This window comes from Rhinolophus sinicus, linkage group LG01, assembly GCF_036562045.2.
Source record: "Rhinolophus sinicus isolate RSC01 linkage group LG01, ASM3656204v1, whole genome shotgun sequence".
Taxonomy (NCBI): Eukaryota; Metazoa; Chordata; class Mammalia; order Chiroptera; family Rhinolophidae; genus Rhinolophus; species Rhinolophus sinicus.
Genome location: NC_133751.1, coordinates 33,393,474 through 33,414,248, shown reverse-complemented (window position 1 = coordinate 33,414,248; position 20,775 = coordinate 33,393,474). Strand labels below are relative to the sequence as shown.

At 32.6% G+C, this 20,775-nt stretch overlaps 1 long non-coding RNA gene across 8 annotated transcripts in view; it reads right to left on the bottom strand.

The window, feature by feature from the left end:
• LOC109449577 (uncharacterized) overlaps positions 1–20,775 on the bottom strand; it is a 473,005-nt gene that overhangs the window by 85,221 nt on the left and 367,009 nt on the right. The window contains exon 10 of one of the 8 annotated variants that reach the window (XR_012494651.1): positions 14,900–15,327. The exons of the other annotated variants lie outside the window; for them this stretch is intronic. This is a non-coding gene — a long non-coding RNA (uncharacterized LOC109449577). Of the gene's footprint in view, positions 1–14,899; positions 15,328–20,775 lie in introns of those variants that run through there. 8 annotated transcript variants of the gene reach the window in all.

Here is a 20,775-nt window from a genome sequence, read left to right as displayed (position 1 = left end):
TAGTAAATATTTAAATTTTTTTTCACCATATATTTTAGCAATACCCTATACCTAAACTGATGGAGTGTATTCAGAGACTCATCTTAATCCTTTCCAAAATATTCCAATAAGGTTTTATATAGGTGAATTTTATTTTTTTCTGCTTCATCTGTTTATGTAATATGTCTTTAATTATAGAATCATAATAAAATTTTCACTGACAGAAATTTTAAGAATACAGAATGTGATACGTATACAACCCAAGTGATAGGAAAAGAAGAGAATGGACTCCTCTAAAAAGCAATCTTCTATTCCAAGATGGCTTTAGGGCTGTGTTATGATGATTCACAGAGGGACAGTTAATTCAATTAGTTAAATAAAGATTGCTTAATACAGCTACTACTGCCTGTGATTTTCTTTTCTATCTGGAAATTTCTTATTCCTCTTTTAAAATTAAATTTACACATTACCTCATTCAAGACACCTTCTCTAACATTATCAGAGTTAAGTATTCCTGTGTTCTCTCATAATACTGTAGTACTTAAATTTTGTAATAGTCAATGTATCATTTGCCTCCTTTGGCAACATTTCTGTGATCTCCAAAGTATAGGGATTCTATTCTGTTCATCATTGTACCCCACTGACTAGCACAGGCCTGCATCTATACTAATAGCTGATTAATTATTATTATTTTTTTGTAGTGAGCGAATGACATTCCAGGTATAAGTGCATGCTAAATACTGACTGGGTTCATACTTCAGTGGGGGAAAATGTTACAATGAAGTCAACATAAAGGAAAGACACTGTAATGGATATTTGAGTGAAAGTTGTAAGCTAAGGTAAATTTAAAGGAGATAGTTTTCAGGAAAGGAATGAATGCTAAGCTTTCATTTATACTTGCAGTGTTGTGTAGAAAACAGAAGGAATGCCATCATAAAACTGCCCAGAGATATGGAAAGTAGGAGTACATCAGAAAGAGGTAATGGTGTTGGTAGGCTACATTATTCCTGCATTTAGCAAATTATTTATTGAGAGTTGACTCTCACAGATCTTAATGAGGTGATGAGTTATCTGGAAGTAAGGAGGCCTTGAGTGTAATTATATAATTTTAAGGAATTAAAATTTAAGAAAAAGAAATAGTTGCATTGCTTGAGTGATAGTGCATGATCAAACATGCAAGAAAAAGTTTAATCAAATGTGTTGGGGAAAACAAATAAACAAACAAAATGCTGAAATTTACCTTCTCCAATCAAATATAAACTAATAGATAATATCAGATATGATATTTAAAATAATATTCCAGAAGTAGTACAGCATGAACACTGACAAACAGAATAGACACAGTTAGGCCAACTGAAGCATATCTACTCTTTAGTTGACCTGGATACAACATACCTCCAAATAGACACAATATTCTTCCCAATAGACACAAACTTATTTTCACTTCTTCAGAACTGTTTGGAATCATTTCAGTCTATTCTTAACACTCAGTGTCTTCTTTATTTAGCCCACTGTGTATTCTTCCCCTAAACCAGGTGTTTAATCATCTACTTAGATTTTGAATTTTCAGCAATTTTTAATAATGCTGAGTTTTCAGAGTTTTTCCATTATAATTTAAATTACAATTTTCACCGATATTTCAACATTATAATGGGCTTAGTGGTATTAAGAAATATAATTGTTCTTTTGCTGAAAACCATGGCCCAACAAAGATTAAATGGTTTTACTCTGCTCTGTCAAAAATAGATTTTGAACTGGAGCTACAAATATATTATAGTGTTTTTTTTCTTCAAAATACTTCTATATATAATGAAATGACGTGTGTGTGTATGTGTGTGTGTGTGTGTGTGTGTGTGTGTGTGTGTAGTTTCTCTCTTTTATGAACAAAATTATCTGTTGAGTTTTTTCCAATGTCTTATTTTCTATTTGTAGACAAGGATTCACTAGACTTTTCCACTACTTTTACTCCATTCCCTCAAAAGAACAAAAGCTTTGGAACTGATTAAGGCTAAAATGGAAATTCTTAGGCTAAAATGTTTTTGAATAAAACAATAAGCAGCTGAGTAAAATGATGAAAATATCAACTCAACTAAATAAACATTTTAAAATTCTTGCTACTAACCAACCCCTCACAATGTTTTATATAGATTCACTAATCCTTCATTCATTCCATCATTCAAAAGATATTTACTAAGCACTTACTGTAAGCCAGGTATTGTTCTACACGTTAGTGACAAATTAAAATGGGCAGTGTTTCTACCCTCATGTCACTGATATTTTAGTGGAAGGAGACAGTAAACAAATAAACCAGTGTATATTTGGATTATGAGAAGACAATAAACATTATGGACAGGAAGAGAGCTATATAAAAAGGACGTGGTAGGCAGTCTGTAGGATGGCTCTGATGACATAATGATCTCTGTCTCCTGTTAGTCACACTTGTGTAGTACCCACTCTGACTGTACTAGTTTAATATATTCTATAACTCATTACAATAATTGAATATAACATGCAGTACATCACTACTAATGGCATACAGCAGAAACTCTGATATGTCACTTCCAAGATTCAATTATAAAAGGCTCCAGTTTAGGCTTGGGTATGTCCTCTCTCTAGGATGACTTGGTCTGGAAAAAGTATGCTGCCATTACATATGTACACATGGAAACCTGTGCGGAGGTCCATGTGGCAAAATACTGAAATCTTTGGCAAACAGCCAATGGGGAACTTTAGCCTGGCAGCAACCACATAAGTGAGATTGGAAGCAGATCTTCCCCCTGTCCTGCCAAACCTTCAGATGGGACTACAGTCCCACCCACAGCTTGTCTACAGCCTCATCAGACACCTTGGTCAGAACCAACCAGCTCAACTGCTCCCAGACTCCTGACCTACAGAAACGGTGAGAAAATAAATATTGTTTAAGCTACAAAGTTTTGGGGTAATTTGTTATGAAGTACTCAGTAACTAATACATGGAATATAGAGTGAAATCCTAGGACAAAATGTGTTTTATTTGGTCAAGTTTCATAGATATTTTGACTTTGCATTGTAAAACTTCACTCAAAAGTTTTACCTCAGAAATAATATGCTTACTATCATTTTACCTAATTTCTCTCTGGTGAAATATTTCATTTGTCTCTTTAAATATATACTTACTGACTTTTCTTATTACAAAGGTAATGTGTATTCTTTACATAAAGTTTAAATATTACAGAATATGTTAATAAATTACATCTACTAGGTACCGAGTTAGGTGACTATTTCACCAGTTTGGGTTTTTGTTTTCCTATTCATGTATTAACATGTTAACATTAACTTATTTGACCCCTAAATAAAATTGGATAATATTATATACTCTATTTTTAAACATCTTATTTTATAATATATTTATCTTGAACTCATACAGATATAACTCATTCTTTTCAAATACCCTACTATACCTAGTTCTATAGATAAACCATTATAGGATTAAAAGCTTCTCTCCTGATGAATAGTTGGGTTAATTCTAATTATATTTCTGTTAACAAGTAATTTTTTTCTGAAATTTTATAAGTGGTTCTTTAACAAGAAATAAATGACATTATTTAGAAGATATTATATTAATAAGCCCTATCTTAAAAACAATGAAATAAATAATTCAATTAACCACTTTGTTTACAGATTTAAGTTTTTTTAAATGCTTTTTAAACATTGAATTAATCAATTCAATTAAAATCACTCAGTTGTTACACAATGTAACATATAAATATTTTATCCTAAATTCTGTATTTTTCCTTAACACAATTGTAATTAATTAATTAATTGAAATTTTGATTAAAATATTTAATGGATTCATAATTCATTTTCTCTGCCTGCACCCTCAGGTTCCCATCAGGTTCAAAAATAAAGTCAACATATAATGAATGATAACACAGATATGGTTAAGTTACTTTAAAACAATAGAATGGCTACCAAGTTAGGTGACTTTAGTATGAATTGTTTTTAAATGTAAACACCAGTTGAAAATGGGATGGTCAGATATTGAATCATAAAAAATATAGAATGTAAACAATGTCCACTCCAGAGCTTTTTAAAAAAGCACAATTAGCCCCCTCTTTAAGCTGTTTGAATCATTGACAATGTCCACACAACCACAGGAATTGTTCCAGCAGCCTGTCTGAATATATGCCATTAAATAATCAACTGACCTAAGCAGGACAAAGTCATCTACAATGTACCAAATATGCCGTGTTTCCCCAAAAATAAGACCTAGCAAGATAATCAGCACTAATGTGTCTTTTGGAACAAAAATTAATATAAGACCCAGTACTATATTATATTATATAATTTTACTATAAGACCAGGTATAATATAATATAATATAATATAATGTAATGTAATGTAATGTAATGTAATATAACATAATAATTATATGTTATAATATAATAGTTAAACAAATAAATCTATTTGCCTATTTTTTAGAAGATGATGATTAAGGATGTTAAATACTCATAGCGTTCTATGAGTATTTAAGCTGTAGGTTCAGAGGATGAAGTATTGATTATTTTTTTGCGCTTGATGTTTGTTCAATTTGCTATATGCTGACCGGAAACAATGTCACTTTATACTTAAAACATGGAAAATCTTTTTTGATCTGTTAAGCTTTGTATTTTTACTCGCCTTCCCACATCATAAATATTTAAGAATTCTTTGGACTTCCAAACTCAATTCTACAATCTGCCAGGATAATCTTAATTATTGTCATAGCTTTAAATGACACCGTTGTCTGAAATACCATGTTTCCCCGAAAATAAGACCTAGCCTGATCATCAGCTCTAATGCATCTTTTAGAGCAAAATTTAATATAAGACCCAGTGTTATATAAGACTAGGTCTATGTAATGTAATATAATATAATGTGATGTAATGTAATGCAATTCAATGTAATGCAATGCAATGCAATGCAATATAATATAATACCAGGTCTTATATTAATTTTTGCTCCAAAAGACGCATTAGAGCTGATTGTCTGACTAGGTCTTATTTTTGGGGAAACACTGTTATCTAAATTAGTATGTCACCAATCCTGACTTTTATCTGGAAATTTCCATCTGAACTGAAAACTTCAAAATCAGTATCTTACTCCCTAAAGTCAGCTCATCATCTTTAATGTGTTGAAGCATCTGCATTATTCTGGAATGAGAAACTGATACAAGTTCCAGCTCATCCTGACCTTTTCCAGTTTGCCCTCGCTCTCCCCATTTCACATCCAGCTTAACTCCCTGACTTTCTGCACTGCTGACTTCAGTCTCCAGCACCAGATGCACGGAAGGAAGCCTTCTGTAGCTTTAATCAGCTCCCACATTGTGTGAGCTCAAAGCACTATAAAAATTTTCTGATATATCACTATTAGTGATTGTGTTTCTTCCATCAAATGAGAAATCTCTTATCTTGATTCTTCCTTCTTTTTCACCATCTTCTTCTCCATAGAGGAATCATATTAACCTATCTAGTCTTATTTTTTTGTCTATGTCTCATATCATTCACCTTCATTTTTCACCCTGCCCCCTCCCAGGCCTTTATCCATTTCAATAGTCTTTTACATGGTCAGCCAACTACCAATCTCTTTTTGAATTTTTTGTTCACGTGGCCCTTAGTGCTACCATTTTAAAAAGTATCTATCTTTTCATTGCTTTCATTCATTCACATGTACAAAAACATTTAATGAATATTTGCTGTATACTAGGCACTATAAGAGACATTGGAGATGAAGTGCCAAAGAGGACGGACATAACTCCTTCTTTTGAATATACACAGAGCAATGAGGAAGACAGGCAAACAGCATGGAAGCTTAATAAAATGAGTGCAAATGATGGTAAGTGCTTGGAAAGAAATAAACAATTTGATGAGATAGAGTATAACTAGAGGAGTGAGAAAAGGCACATTCTGGATAACAACATCTGGGAAGACCCCCTCACCCCCGCCCCAGGAGGGATATTTGTGTCTTTTTGAGCAACAATTAATATAAGACCTGGTCTTACTTTACTATAAGACTGAATATAATTATATAATATAATAATATAATATAGTATAATATAATATAATACAATACAATACAATACAATGTGATATAATACTGAGTATAATATAATATAAGACCATGTCTTATGTTAATTTTTGCTCCAAAAGACGCATTAGAACTGATTGTCCGGCTAGGTTTTATTTTCGGGGAAACACGGTATCAATCAGTGTTTAATTGAAGGAACAGAATTACTGGAATATACCAGGGATTTCTTATAGAGATTTGAGTGCACACAATGTAAGGCTTCCATCTTTGCATCTGATGCTGGAGGCTAACGTCAGCAGTGTCAGAAGTTGAGAAGCGAAGATGCATGTGAAATGGGAAAAGTGAGGATACACTGGAACAGGTCAGAACGCTCTGGAACTTGCATCCTTTTCTCACCACCTCAAGCTGCTAACTTCAATGTTTCAAGTTGCATTCAGGAAAGGTTGGTACCCTTGTCAGAGAACTAACCATGCACCTAGTATAGGAGTTGAGGAAGCTAAAGGATGATCTGGTAATTTCTGATTTAGCTAAAGGCCCTACTGCGGCTCTCTGCTAACAAAGTGAGCCAGCTGAGAAGAAAAAAGCCTGTGCAAACTACAGCAGTACCTGCACACTTTCCCCTTGCACCAAATGTTTGAGTGTTGAAAGATATATATGTTGCTCTTCTGCATTTCAAATCTCCTGCCAAACATCTCTTGTCATTACTTCTAATTTGGAACCATGCTAAATTGACATAATAAAATTCCACCGCAAATATTACACCAGTCAGGTAAAGAGTAAGGAAAAGTATGTTCTAGGCATTGGGACTAATATGTATGAAATCCTGGAGCATTAAAGTGTTTGGTACATTTCACACATTGAAAATAAAAAAGGTTATGCAATAGTAAAGGAGTAAGAGAAGTGCATGGAATGATATTAAAGACATAAACAGGGTTGAGATTCTGCAATGTCCCATGAGCTATGTATATGGCAAATAGTTGCTATTTCCGTCAGTCTTCTGCTTCCCCTTTCAGTATACCCATTTCGTGACTTTGCATCTAAGCTGCTAAAATGGGATTATAACATCTAAGTGGGAATGCACCAAGTGTTCTGAATGCACATTGTAATTACCAGGAGAGCTAATACAAATCCCATTCTTGAGCCTCACTGCCAAAAATTACAATTTCATTTGTTCTGAGCTATATTCCTGGTATCTGCTGAACTAGAATAACATAGAGATGGGCTTACACCAGGGTACTCCTGCATATTTGAGAGTTTTCACTAGCAATTAGCCACTCTTTTTCTGGGGCCCTAGAAGAAGAAAAGTTAAGATAATAAAATAACTAATTGAAGATAAAATATTGGTCATTTTGGATGATAACACACTGGGATTTTCTAGCATCTGCTAGTGTTCTTAATACAGCAAGGATCCAGATCACTACTTCCATCTGAGATGACTAAGTGTGAATAATACACTTGCAAAGTCACTTTCCTTCATCACTGTCCTCCTTATCCTAGGTTTTTGAATGATGTAGCTCTTCCTCTGCCTCTGTCTTAGACCCTCTACCTCCGTCTAAGGAAAATGAAATAAGACCCAATACAATTTGTGAGGAGAATTATGAATTGTATTTTATCCTCTACTAGACCCTGAAGATATGACTAATAATTAAATAGAAAAACTCCTTGGTAACAGATTATTCCTTCTCCTGTCCACATATAAAAGCATAGCAAAGGGGTAATGTGTTTGAGAAGAAAAAGGACATGGTTAATTTTCAGTTTTAAACTTCAAGTTTTAAGTTTTGGTGGGAATTAGTTGTCTCCACCATTTTGTACACCTTTTCTACCTCCCAAGTCCAAATGTGTCAATGCAACATTACTAAGCCAACATTCAGTTTGGTTAAATGTGTTAATTTCATAGTAAATACATAGTAAACAAGAGGTAGATATTCAGTATATAGATTTATGGAATATATCTAGATGACTAAATAGAGATGAGCAATGGCATAAGAGTAATGTCTCTGGAGTCACACTGCTTCCTCCATTACTTTACTGCGTGACTTTGGTCAAATCACTTCACTTTTCAGTGCCTCATATTTCTCATCTAAAATAGTGATAATAATACCCCAGAGGCTTATTATGAATTGTGAAGATTACATGAGCGCTCAGAAAAGCACTGTATACTATATAAACTAAAAGCACACATGCTTTTAGAATGTGTGTGAGAATGCACACACATAGATATGCATTACTAATTTATGCAGTATGTATATGCTTATCTTTATAATCTTTTATGTATAATTCTTGGAAGAAATATGTAATTAATAAATTCCTAAATTACCAGAACACATCACAGCATACTCCTCCTGAGGATTTGCACAATGAGATATTCTGGCCTACTCAGATGAAAGGAGATGAAGTTGCAGGTATTGAGCTTATTTATTCATTGTTTCATTGCAAGACTTTGCAGTCTCATATGGAATAAGAGGGAAAGTAAGATTCTCACAATTGTCATGTAGCAGGGTAGCATTTCAATTATTATGCTATTTGGAAAAGGTTATGGTCCCACAAAGGTAATTTTTATTCAGCATTATTACAGGGTATGCAATTGATTCCATTCAATTTAGTGGAAGGAATCAGAATCATAGATGATGAATCTCTTTTCAAAGAAAAACACTTACAGCTTTAGAAAGTAATTTATGGGGTTACATTCATGTCATGAACAGAATAAAGAATGGCAAGAGATAGTAGCACTGTCCCATTATTTACCAATGGTCCTCCTTTCTTTTCTTTGGTGTCTATTACTCTATGAAGTGGTGTTTATTTATCCTCATTTTTCTCTTTCATGTGAAAAGAACAATTGCTGCGCTCCTCATCCCAAGGTCATGTTGGCCTCCCCTCCCTCCCCCAACTGCTTTTTCTGCTGTTATAAATTACACACACTCTGCTGAATCCCAGGCAGGAACAAAGATCATGGTAGGTAACTGCTTCAACTAGGAATTATCTGTATTGTTGTTGTTTTGTAATATTGATATTGTATCATCAGCTAAGAGAATAGTTACCTCTGATGTCCCCAGTTGGTCCAATGGGATAATAGATACATGGTATAACAATTTTAGAGCTCAGGCAGACTTGAGAATATATCTAATCAAGTCTCCTAATTTTACAGACGAGGAAATAGAAGTCCAGAGAGATAATATGGACACACCTGAGTTTAAGCCCCTTTCTTACTAATCACCCAACTACTATGGTCAAAATACATATAATATCACTATAACCACAATAAGTCTGACAATTTACCTAAAAAGGCCAAGTAATGATAGCAGGAAATGGAGAATAATGACAGGGATATAAATAAAAATGGTGTGAATAAAGAAAAAGGCTGGGAACAAAGAAGCACTAGAGACATTTTATTCTAAAAAAAAAAGATCAGCAAATGTGGGAAGATACCCCCAGGTCTTATTAAGAGTTGTCAATCAATGCTTGCTGCTAGAGGAAAACATTACTAAGTACCTTTATTTACCTTCTCCAAATGGTCAAAGATCTAAAAACTGTACCATATGGATATAGTTGAATAAATTATGGATGCTTCATCTTAAGAAAGAGAACTTTGAATACAATAGTAGCATTTACAAAATTTTGAGGACTATCTAATGAAAAGAGTATCAAATGGAGAAAATTATGAGAAATAATTGGCCTAGAAGAGAGACATTTTCTAAATACAAATATAAAAGGAGCAGAAAGTAACTCAATCACTGGGACTGTTTAGATAAAGGGAGAAAGAACAGTATTAGGGACCAAATGCCAAATATACCTTGTAGACCATGAATAATGGAATATTCATTCAAATAACATTGAAGACACTTCCCACAAGAATTCTATGACTCATGGTACAAAGTAGAAAACATGAAGATCTCACCTGGCAGGTGGATAGTCATGGTGGAGAGTTGGATGTAAACAAGTAGCTTAAGGTATCAAATGGTCTACGCCTTCCCTTCTACTTCAAAAAAGAATATAATTTAAGATTTGTTTTAGATCCATTTCCTCCAGGAAGATTACTGTTTCCAGCTATCCTGAAATTATCTTAACATCATTTACTGTTATGTATTGGTTAGACCTCAGAAACATCTTTTAAGGCCTTAATTGTCTAGTCTATGAATTCTTACCAAACTCTTTACCATTTATATTCAATTTGTCATAAGGATGTATCACATTGATTCATGTGTCTCCATCGGTCTCTTATAATATTTAACACATTTTATTTTAATTAATTACTTAACATGTTATATCCTCCACAGAACTGGCAGCAGCTTAAAAGTAAGAAAAGTGTTTTGTATTATTGTATCCTCAGTGCCTAGAGTGTGTATGACACATTGCAAGTGTCTAGTAAATGTTAGTAGATTAACTGAATAAATGAATATATAAGTGATTAAATAAATAAGAATGTTCCGTCCGGTAACTTACAGTGGTACTCTTAAGGGCTGAGACCATGTCTTACATGTTGTGCTATGCCATAGCTCTTGTTGATGTGCATAGCATATAACAAATATCAAATATTACTGTATGCTATAATTTAAGTAAGTCTTTAGCTTATTTATACTCTGTTATACTATAGCATTATGTTATACTACACTATGTTTGATTGTATATGCTTTATAAGTACACCTATATAAAGTGAAGCAAACTTAGAATTTATTATTTATAAAATTATCATTTATAGTCTGCCACAATCTTAAAACCTATTATTGTCCATGTAAAGAACTCCAGAAATCTACAGGGAAAACAATTTTAAATCATGTAATAATGAATAATTTGACTCTAATGGATAATTTGCATGAGTCGAAAGGTATACTAAAAACAGGAAAAAAAAAGTCAAGGAAGAAATTACTTTCATATCACTCAGTGGTCACTCATTCAACAAACATTTATCAAATACCCACTCTACAAAAAGTTCTATAGCAGCTGTTAATATTCTGAAGATAAGACTTTCTCTTTTCCTTTCCCTTGTGTAAAAATAGCAATGGTAAGGACTAACATTCTTTTAGTGTTTTTTCTTGTTTCTTTTTTTTTTTTTTGCCAGTTATTGTGCTAAGCTTCAAATATAAATCATTTCACAAAAATTTCACAGCAATTGAGTAAAGAAAAAGATCCCTGCATTATATAGATAAGTGAACTGAGGCTCAGAGAGATTAAGTGACGTGCCCAATGTCCCACACCTAGTGAGGGGTATAGTTTGGCTTCACACTAGGCAGGCTGGCTCTGCAGCTGCCCTCACAGATCGCCCTGGTGAACTCAATGAAGAGGGCTCACCTTCCTTCAGTAGGGAGCCTCTCTCTCCAGAGCACCTATTTTCCCTGAACAACCTGCCATAGCTAAGCCTTATTTAAATATATTGCACACAAAGTACTTTACTGGGTAATACATCTGAAGTTTTATTTCATTTCAGACTTATAAACAACAAAGTGTTACAAAGGTGTCCAAGGATACACTTTTTGCCTTCTCTCTCCCTACACTGAGCCAACCTCCACTCCAAGTTTTCACTTGGACTCGGACCCCTCATACCAGACTCTGTTAGGAGTCTTTTACTCTCCAGCAGAGATAGTTTTATAAGCCCTGGGCATGGCAAAATATCATATGTGCTAAAGTCCTGAGCTGCCATTCCCTAGCTCTGTAAATTGTCACATAACTTGACTGAGCCTTTATGTTCTAATCTGTGAACAGCAGAAGAAATATCTATTAAAAAGAAAAGGCATCAGTTTCATTAAGGACATCTGGTGACAGTGTCCCATGGCAACATCAGCACTAACGAATTCTTTGCTGGGCAGATTTTTAGTCTTACTGATGATATTCATTCAGTCAGGGCTGATGTGCAGCCATGATGCCACGATCAGCCAATACTGGTGATTAAAATACGACATACTTCCTGGATAATAAGCAGTTACTTTTCTGGGTCCTGAGTGCTTCTCTGCTTCCCAGGCTGTCTCTTCCATCCCCTTCTCTTGGATCCCACAGAATGTTCTACTTGCCAGAAAATAAAAGGTAATGCCTGGCCTAGTGGGACCCTCTAGAATTCTGCTCCAGTTACACAAGTTACAGCCTCTCTAACTAAATAGAATTCTTGCTATAGTGGTTGTAAATTAGTTTTAAAAATACACTTGCTTTTAACAAATATTTCTTGAACATACTAAGTGCCTCTCAGAATGACCCATATATATCCCAGTCAGAGAATTTAAAGTCTCTGCTTAACCTTTCAGAAAAGAGAACCAGTTTCAAAGAAATAAAGAGCACAGTTGGCAACTGCTTTAGAATATAATTATATGTCTGACTTTAGAAAGGCTGCAAGGAATCAGTATGCTACTCAATTTTCTTAACTGTTTACACTGTTCTCTCTACCACCTAAGTGGCTTAGGCTTAATGAGAATTGGGGATTTAAGCATTTCATTTTATTCTCTACAATAAGCTATAAATTGTTTATGTTCTTCCGAACAGTTTGTAAACTCACAGGAAGCCTTGGCACCTGGATTCCCATTGACATTTGGTTCCCGGTGAATGTTACATGTGCTGCAAAGCCATTTATTACTTTACAGCAATTTTTCCTCACCTCAGTCACTAATGGCTCATTACTGATCCATTATGGTCCAGCTATTCAACTTCTTTATGGCATAAGCTTGTATTTCATTTTCCGAAAATCTGTGCTTTCAGTTTAAACCAGAGGAACCATCGAAGTACAGATGCAGAATATGCTTGTGTAAGCTTTCACATGGGAAATACTTTTCTGCAACATAAAACTTGTTTCATTAAAGGAAAGTAGAAATGTTGACACCCAGAAATAAACTGCTCAGAATATTAGTAATTAACAGATCATGATATCAAGTGTAAGTATACGGGAGAGAACAATCTGAGTAGAAGACAACGTGGGTTCAAAAAATATTTGATATTAATAGTGAAATCTATTTTATACTTAATACCACATTCACCTAACAGATGATAAATTATACATTGAGAAATGAACTCTATTGGGAACACTGAAGCCAAGTAGTAAAACCTAGATATTGAGTCTGCCATTCACAGAAGGGTCCATAGAGTACAGGACTGCTAACGTACATGTTATAACTGATTAGTTTTTTGTAATCCCGAATAGAATTTGTAAAGGTGAAGGACACCCCCAAGACATCTTCCCTGCAGAACAAATAAGTTCCAATTCTAATACCTTCACAAGATTTTATGCATTGAAATAGTTTTATCCATCAAATTTGATAATTACTCTACATAATCATGAATTTAACTGTAGCACAAATATGCAAGTAAATTAATTTTGGCTTGTTAGGGGGCTCTCTGCAGCTGTGAAGTGGAGTAGACACTAAAGTTAGACTACGCAAGAGGGTTGCTTGTACATGCAAATTAAACGTAAAAAAGTTTAAAAGTCATGTCAGTCATCACTGTTTTGTATTATGCTTGACTCTTTCCTAAACTTCTCAATGAGAAGAAAATAAAATCAGAAAAATCTCAGTGATATTATAAGAATGAGAATAACAGACTAGTGAGAGCTCAGAAAGGTATTTGATCGTCAAAAAAAAAAGAAAAAAAAAGGAAGAAGTATATCAAGAAACATAGATTAGGCTGGATTTATTCCAAAACATATCTCTATCTAACACAGAAGGAACCACAGCTTACTTTTCTGATACACACTTTTTTGTGAAAGCATCTTTTCTAAAAAGAGCTTTGTACAGAATTGGTAAATATCGAAGATTTAAAGATTGCTGTTTTTCTTTTCCCTTTTTTTTTCTTTTTTGACCACTTCATAGCTCTTCTCTCCCTTGAGTAATGAGTTTTTTTTTTTTTTTTTTAATTTTCCTTTATTGCTGAACGACATGTAGGATGTGACTTAAAGTATCATATGTTGTGATTGAAAAAGAGTATATAATCTAACAAAATTCAGAGAAAAGTAGTAAGAAAACATTTACTACAACAGATAGAAAAATAACTTAAAATCAATTAATTAATGATTAAATTCTAATAACTTTCACAAGATTTATGCATTGAACTAGTTTACAAAACAGGCATTGGGTTCTAACTGTACCATTTAAGATGTTATGTCTGCTGTTTTAGAATTTATTTGTGATGCCAGGATGAATTAAATAGGCATTCATTAACTATTTATTATAGGCCTGTTACTAATAACTTGTAAAGCAATTTGTTAGAGTCAAATTGCATGACTGACTTATGAGAAATTTAAAGTATAATCATAATAATAATTCAAGAGAGCATACCTGATTTTGTATTATGAAGTTAATGATAAAGATTTTAGGAATAGAAAGAGCTTGGATTAGGTTGAAGTACTCAAGCAAAGAAAAAAGAAAGAAAAGAAAAAAGTGACACTCAGAGAATAAGTGGAGTCTATAAAGCTGGAATTAAGTACTGAAAAATGAGTACATTGACAAGTAGTAAAAATGCAAGAAGAATTTCAAGAGAGAATCCACTCCAAATAGATAAATGACAAAGTGCACAGAAGGCAATAAGTAGAACACAGGCATAGTACACAGGGAAGAGAAATATGAAGAAACTGGCATCCATAAGTAGGTGCTGAATGAAGACATAGAATTTAGTATCCACAGAAACAGGACTAACTGGAAACAGAAAGGAAAATAGGTAGGGGGCATGGCACTGCTGGAAGGTACTGAGAAAGCTAATGTGCTTGGAGAGGCTAGACCATTTGCAAGTCACTGGATGGTTGAATGCAAAGGCAAATCAAATTCAGACATTATTTTGAAAGCCTCTATGTGGTATTAAATAGAAACAAATGTTCCAACTGAATATCTGGTAGAAAGTAGCAGAGGATCTGATCAAGAATGGTACTTTGAAGATTAATGCCTAAACATGCATTATCCCAAGTGATTGCAATTTCATTATTAAATTCCTCTGTATTTTATTGTCAGTTTCTAATCCATATGTATTTATTAATGCTCTGATGAAAAGCAGTGGTTTGCACTCACATTTATTAATAGTTCATTCCACGTATGAAATCAAAAATCCCACGAGTAATTATTTATGTGGAATTTTTTCCCATTATGAGCTCACTTTGTGCTACATAAATCTAGAGTATATCATTTTACCATTTACATAATTGACATTTACCACAGTTGTCAAATATGCAGTTAGAATGTTCACAATACAGCAGTGCAGTCTTTTCAGCTTGAAAACTATTGGACTCCATGTGCTGCTTATGGGAATTTATGTTTTCAATAAAATGTCCTCCAACATATGCAGCTGTGTTTTGTCAGGAAGTTTCAAATCCATAGCATTCAGTTTCTTCTTTTCTTCTTACATTCTACATGCACCCACATTCAGATACCGAAATATATGTGTGAGAAAGAAAAGATGCAGAGAGTTAGAGAGAGGGATTAAAGAGATAAGGTAGGAGAAGGAGAGGGAGATGGTGGAGACAGCGCAAAACAGAACTCAGTGATCAACTCAGCATTTTTTCTTAAGCTTTCATAAACCTTGTGTAGACAAGATAACTATTGACATTGGTTATTTTCATCCCCATGAGGTGTTATTGCAACATTTGGAAATTTTAAAAATTATGAGGGATTTTCTTAATTTAGATCAGAGCAGTTCAAATGACTTCTTTGAGCTAATTCAATCAAACAATTAAATATTTGTATTAAAATATAAAAAAGGTTCTAAAGAATTTAATGTATCTTACTATGGCTATTACTAACCCATGTCACATAATTCTCACTTTCAAGATGAGAAAACTTGCATGTCTTCATGTTAAGTAGGCTTTTTCTCTCCTCCTCTTATCATCTTGGCAACCTACTTATATTTAAAATTTTCTTTCTTTTTTTTGTTTTTTGTTTATATAACAGCAACAACTAAAGAGTGACATTAAAAATACTCAATAATCATTTTTATCAAATAATTTAATAAGATTTTGTTTAGTTGATGAAGATAGAATGGAGACACATACTTATATTTTTACCATCCACAAAACACTATTAAAATGACAGAAAAGTGACTTTTTTAAAGTCACAAAGCACCTAAAAGGACACAGTGAATAGGAGAGGAAATATCAAAACAATTTTAGGAACTGTAAACAGATTTATGAATGGTAACTTAACATACACAAGGAATCCAAGTCCTAAAATTCAATTCTAAAGCCATGGTATTAACAATAAAGCAGCCCAGTTTACACTACAGAGACTTAAAGGCTCAGGAATCGTTAGCATCTGTTATCTTTTAGAAAGAGGGGGTGAAAGTGAGGCTAAACTAAATCGGATTGTTTGGAAATTTGTTTAATAAGTAGTTAGAACCCTAAAGACTCTCCTTCACTTGGCACTGCCAGGTAATTTCTCTTCCTTCATGCTATCAGAGTCCAGAGTTTTATTCTCTACAGAGGGTCAAATATTTTCTATAAATAAAAGCATTCCATCTGTCTAAAAAGAACAGGGTGCCATACAAAGCAACACAGATCATAAAAAAAAAGAGCTCTAAGAAATCAATAATTTTATAGTATAAATAAAAGGAAGAAAGATAAAATTGAAGAATCTTCTAGAAAAGAGAGCAAAAAAAAAATTTCAATTAAGAAAGGATAAATGGGTTTAAAGAACATTCTGATGTTCTAAACACAAATAATAAGAGTTCCAAAAAGATAAATTAAAATAGAGGAGATAAAAATATGGAAAAAGTAACATTAAAATGTCATAAAAACTGAGAGACATGAATTTATAGATTATGAAGGATCACTGAATGTAAAGTGAAAAAAGTAAATGAAAAAAGATTAATGTCAATACTTATTATTAAGAAACTTCACACAATAAATTAACTATTTTAAAAGCTTTCAGAAAGAAATTATAATATTAATATAAAAAATATGTATACAGAATGACATGAGACTTTTGAATAGCAACACAAGAAGCTAAAGAAAATAAAGTAAAACCTTCAAAATTTTGAGAGGAAATAACTTTCACCCAGAATTATATATCCAACCAAATCATCTATTAGATTTAAAGGTAGAATAAGGATATTTTTCAGCATGCAAAATCCTGCAAAATTACCTGTGCCACTTTTCTCAGATCTTAAGAAAAAATTTGAACGTAAATTATTTAGGCTTAAGTTTTGTTTACCTAACAACCTTCTTAAACTGGGGAGAAAATGAAGTAAAAATACTTATATAAAACAAACTTTCCCTTTATCTGTAAGCATAAACCAACAATCAAGTATCATTATATATTTCAGAATTATCATTAAAAGATAGAAAAAAAACTGACCCAGTTTAAAGAAAATGATGCCCATGACATAAACAAAAATATAATAAGTGTGGGCAAAAAAACTGACAACAAAATGATAGGAATTGTTCCCTGAAATTAAAGAACTGAATTTTCTGAGACTGAAAGGACCCACTAATTAAACCTGGCTCTGTTTTCCAGAGCCATGATGATCCACAGAAAAATTCCTGAAGACAACGGAGCAATGACTGTAAAATTATGAAGACCCAAGAAAGAGTGTTAGGTATATAGAAAGCAGGAAGACATTTCCAAACATGAGAGCCTTTTTAGATATAACTACTAGGAAAATCCAGGCAACTCAAAATAAAAATGATAAACCATTATAAAAAGGACAATGATAAGCATTGAAATCATTAACATATAAAACTATACAAAATGTAGTATAGACATTAAATGTTATACTCTATTATTAAACATTTCATAATAACAACAAACAAAAATTGAGATGCAGAGTTGAAAATAGTAGATAATGGAATTCTATTAATTTTCTCCATTTTCTTGGTAGAGAATTAACAAATATTGAATAAACTTGAAAAATCAAGATAAAAAATATAAGTAGTCATATAACATTATACAAAGAATGTTAGAAAAAAATAACAGCAAAATCAAGGAGATTAAGGAGAGAGGAGAGATAAAAGAAAGTGAAAATAAGCGAATTTTTTTATCCTTCATAACATATAAACAGATGCTCTATATTGTTGCTAACATCAGGGAAAATGTGCATATGAATATGTATCTCTTTCTACATCAGCCTCTATTGACAGAAACAAAACAACTACTAATATAACTAACACATTCAAATGCATGTATATAGCTATATATCTCTTTATTTATATTGATAGATAAATATTTATTTGGAGGAACAAAACAAAACTTTTAACAATTGTTATGTTGCAAAGAGGAAATAGAGAGTGAATAGTTTTCATTTTTGTTTTGTACTTTTGTACTTTTTTTAAATATATGCATTTCTAAAAGCCATATATATATATATATATATATATATATATATATATATATATATATATATTGCTGGGGAATTCTGAACCTGTATTTGGTGGTTTTAGATTCAGAAACATATGACAAAACAGAACTAAAATAAAATCAAACAAAATGAATAATGGGTGAACAACTTAGTTGTTTTTCGCTCAAGGCATTTCAACTCAGGCCTTCTCTTTCAGAACCTAGGTTTATTTCAGCTTGATATTCCCAGTTTTTTCAAACTGAGTCATCATGTCTAAATTCCAGATGAGGAAAGGGGTAAATAAGGAACTGATCATTCTTATTTTAAGTCATTCCCAAAAATACTTCTTACCACCTACTGGTCAAAAAAGATCGTTTTACCTCTTACTAGTCAAAACTAAATAGACCTTAATTTCAAGGGAGGCTGGGAAATACAATCCTTACCTGGATACTTGCTTCTCTAAATATATATATATATATATATATATATATATATATATATATATATATTTTTTTATGTTTTTTTAACTTCCTTGAAAGGAATGATATTGGGGTAAAAATTAGACATCTTTGTCACAGAGCCTTATAATGTTAAAAATTATTTTTATGATTTACAGACTTCACAATAATCTGCTTAAATATACAGTAAAATACATGGAAAATACTTCTAGTATATTGGTCAGTGAAAAGGAAAATATAACTATATGCAATATTTAATATGTAAAATGATGTCTTCTAATGAACAATGGCTGAAATGAAATCATGGAAAAATTAAAATCACTATAATGGTTGGGGTAATAAGATTATGAATATCTTTGCCTTTTTGTTTTTCAGTTAAAGTTGGAGTTCTCCATTTTTTACTGCTTGATTAAGAGCAGTTGAAGCAAGAAAGAAGGGATATTGAAATTTCATATATATTTTTTTACAATTTATTAAATAAGTCTTTCAAGGGCAGCCTTATAGGACAAGAGAGGATACATACCCCTCTCCTTGAGATGGGACATAGCCACATAACTAATTCTACCCAGTGATTTGTAGGTGGAAGCCATGTACCACCTACAAAAACTTAAATGCCAGAGACCCTCCAGTTTCACCTCCCAGGTGATGGTGAATGAGAAGACTCTTCAGCAATTGCTTCTTACGAGCAAAGACACTAGCAACACTATTGGATATGTAGACCAAGTGAGAAAAAACAAAACAAAACACACACACACAAAAAAAAAACTTTAGTGTGTTTAATCATTGAGAATTGGGGTTACTTGTGCCCATGGCATAATCTGTTCTATCCTGATTCGAGTCTTAATAGATAAATCAGCAACTATGTTGAAGCTGAAACTTATGAAGCCTGGGAAACTACGTTTGCTCTTTTGAACATCAAATTGCAAGTTATCTAGAGCAGTTGCTAAGTATGAATTGTGTTATTTTCAAAGGAAGAATCATGAATGCTGGAATTTTAAATAGATTTATGGATTCCCTTGTTATACAATCTTGAATTCCACTTTCATTAAAATTCACTGATTATTTTCTTAGTACAAAATTTTAGTATAAAATAAGCCTAAATCAGGAAATGTCAACTGTGGTTTGCATTTTTAAGCTTATTTTATTATTTTTCTTTTTTACATGCTTGAATTTTAGCAACATGAAGTTAGGAAAGTTGGTTCCAGTTTAAATAAACATATTTATATGTATTTGTATAAGTGTAAGTATATGTGTTTGTATGTAATTCAGGTCTGGTTAAATTAGAAGTATACTAGATTTTAGGTGTTTGATTTGTTGAGTTTTGATGATAATATAATTGTGTGATCACTACCCAAAACAAGATAAGAACATTTTCATTACTTCCGAATATTCCCTTTTGCTTTTTTTAGTCAATATCTCTCCCTCACTCTCCAGGAAACCATTTTCTAATTTCTAATATGATAGATTAATTTTGTCTGCTGTTAATTTTAATATAAATGGAAACATAAAGATGGAACACTTTTGTCCCTGGCTTCTATATTTAACGTAATGTTTTTACAATGATTTATGATGTTGCATTCAGTTCATTCATTTTAATTGCTGAGTAATATTTCATTGTATGGATATGCCATAGTTTGTTTAACCTTTTTCCTGTTGATGGATATTTGGGATTATTCCCAGATATCATCTATTATGAATAAGGATGCTATAAACATTTTTGTACAAATCTTTTTTGGCAAAATATGATTTCATATATCTTGAGTACATACCTAAATGTGAAATTTTTGGCTCGTAGTATAGAACTATATGTAACTGCAAACATTTCTACAAAATGACTGTACCATTGTCATACTTGTTATGGATTGAATTTTGTACCTCCAGAATTTATATGTGGAGTCCTATTCCCCAGTACGTCAGAATGTGACCTTCTTTCGAAATAGGGTTGTTGCGGATGTAATTAGTTAAGTTAAAATGAGGCCATTAGAGTGGGCCCTAATCCAATAATACTGGTGTTCTTGCAAAATAGTGTAATTTGGAAACAGACATATATATAAAGGCAAAACACTGTA